The sequence below is a fragment of the Engraulis encrasicolus genome, chromosome 9 (assembly GCF_034702125.1).
Source record: "Engraulis encrasicolus isolate BLACKSEA-1 chromosome 9, IST_EnEncr_1.0, whole genome shotgun sequence".
Classification (NCBI taxonomy): Eukaryota; Metazoa; Chordata; class Actinopteri; order Clupeiformes; family Engraulidae; genus Engraulis; species Engraulis encrasicolus.
In genome coordinates, this window is record NC_085865.1 from 9,529,810 (window position 1) to 9,532,309 (window position 2,500).

Here is a 2,500-nt window from a genome sequence, read left to right on the forward strand (position 1 = left end):
GCACGCACACACACACACACACACACACACACACACACACACACACACACACACACACACACCAACCAACCAACCCCGCCTCGAGATCTGGGACAGCTTCCCTGGAGGTGAGTGAGATGATGATGCACACCACACACAATTAGCGAAACACGTGTACGCACACGCACGCACACGCACACACGCACACAAACACACACACACGCGCGTGCGCGCGCATGCACACAAACACACACACACACGCACGCACAACACAACACAACACAACACAACACAACACAACACAACACAACACAACACAACACAACACAACACAACACAACATAGTACCTTACAACACAACACAACACAACACAACACAACGAAACACAACACAACACACAACACAACACAACACAACACAACACAACACAGCACCTCATATCACACAACACAACACAATACAACCCAACACAACACAACACAACACAACACCTCACAACACAACACAACACAACACAACACAACACAACACAACACAACACAACACAACACAACACAACACCTCACAACACAACACAACACAACACAACCAGCAGCAAGACAACACATCACTCACTGACGCCCCCTAATCACGTGTTAGCCAGCCGCATCAGAAACTAGATCTCCCCCTCTGGATATAGACAGACACTAATAATATTCACAGCGTTGCATAAACGTCCTTTACAGTACAACAAGGACCAGTAACGAGACAAGCCATCCCTCATTGATGTACGTTATATTTAAATCACGTGAATGGCCTCATCAGATCGCCACAGGGGGGGGCCTGGCCTGTCTTATACATGAGATGCAGTCAGATGACCTAGTTAGAATGCGTGCGTGCATACATACATCCCCACAGTGCATTGCACCAGTCTGTGGCGGCCTTGGACGGTAGCCCTTGAGGGCCAATTTCTGTTGCTGACGAACACAATGGTCATATTTAGGCCAGACTGCCCAGGGCACTAACCTTCACTCCCCCCTACTCCCTCATGTCAGCTGCTTCTTCTACTGCTGGTGGAAGGAAGAGGGGAGAGGGGGAGAGGGGAAGATGGGAAGGGGGGAGAAGGGAGAGAAGGGGGGGAGGGGGAGACGCAGAGAGGAGGCGAGAGGCGGTGGGTGGGAAGAGGGGGAGAAGAAAGGGGAGGTTTGGGGGTGAAGGCCACTGGGGAAGTGGAGGGACAGTATGGAAAGACGCTGAAGAAGGCTTAGGCCCAATTTACATGGGCGCTTCCAACGCGGTACAAGCGTGGCGTTCCATTATTTTCCGTTGGGACGCGGCAGCGAGGCGAGAGGTGGTGACGTAGGGAAGCGAGGGTGGCGGGCGGTGGGCGAGCGAGGCGAGAAAGTTGAGCTTGGCTGAAAAATGTAGCGGCACCGCGAAGCGTTAACCAATGGGAGAGCTTTCAACGCCATGACGTCACGTGCGTCACGAGCACTACTGGGATATTAAAAATGGAGGCTGTTTTGATTTCGATGGTGTCAAATCTGCCGATCGTTTTTCACAGATGGTTTTAAAATAAATGACACTTGGGTTAAGGTGACCAATATATTCGCTCCTGTTTCATCATTTCTATTTTTACATACAGTGTTTGTGATTGCTAAGCTAAGCTAATTTGACCGGGAAACGATGCTACGTCACCACGCGAGGCGAGTGAGGAGGTTGAAAGCGGGTGGAATTCACTTGCATGTATCACAGCCGTTAGGCCGAAACGTCTGTCTGCCTGCCATGCTAACCCAGTATTAAAACTGCAAGAAACTTATCCGGGAGTGTGGCTTTTTTACTATACATGAACACTGAAGAATGTACCGTGTGGTTTTTGCTTCAAAGGTCATTTGAAGGTCACTGGTGGGCAACATGGGTGTGGGTGTTTGTGAGGCTCAAGGGCACTTGAAGGGACTAAGAGGAGGGAAGAAGGGGGTGGGTGCATAGTGCATACATATTGTAGGTTAGTGGTGGGTGGAGGAGGATATGTAAAGTCAGAGGAGGCCGTGAGAAGCTCATAGCTACGTAGGTCTTGCCCTTGAATGTACCCAGCACCCCCCACCCCCCACTAACCACCCACACACTCCAGCCACCCCTGTCCATTTTCCACCCCCCATTCCCACTCGTCTTCACTCCACTTCTCTCCTCTCCACCTCTCCGCTCCTGCACGCTCCTCCGCTCCTCTCCTCCTTGGCTGTGTCCCCCGAGGGCAGATACCATCGCAGCACAACAATGTGCTCTGATTGATCTCCGGGGAAACGGAGAAGTAGGAAATGGTTCTCTTCTCTTCTCCTCCTCTCCTCTCCTCCCCTCTCCTCTCCTCTCCTCTCCTCTCCTCTCCTCTCCTCTCCTCTCCTCTCCTCTCCTCTCCTCTCCTCTCCTCTCCTCTCCTCTCCTCTCCTCTCATCTCCTCTCCTCTCCTTTTCGCTCAGCTCCTCTCCTCACATTTCCTCTCTTATTCAACAGTGCCCTGCTATGCAAACCAGTTTGTCTACTTAC

The 2,500-nt window shown here is 51.4% G+C and overlaps 1 protein-coding gene across 1 annotated transcript in view; it reads left to right on the plus strand.

The window, feature by feature from the left end:
* Positions 1–2,500, plus strand: part of nrp1a (neuropilin 1a) — a 197,215-nt gene that overhangs the window by 80,749 nt on the left and 113,966 nt on the right. The window lies entirely within an intron of this gene.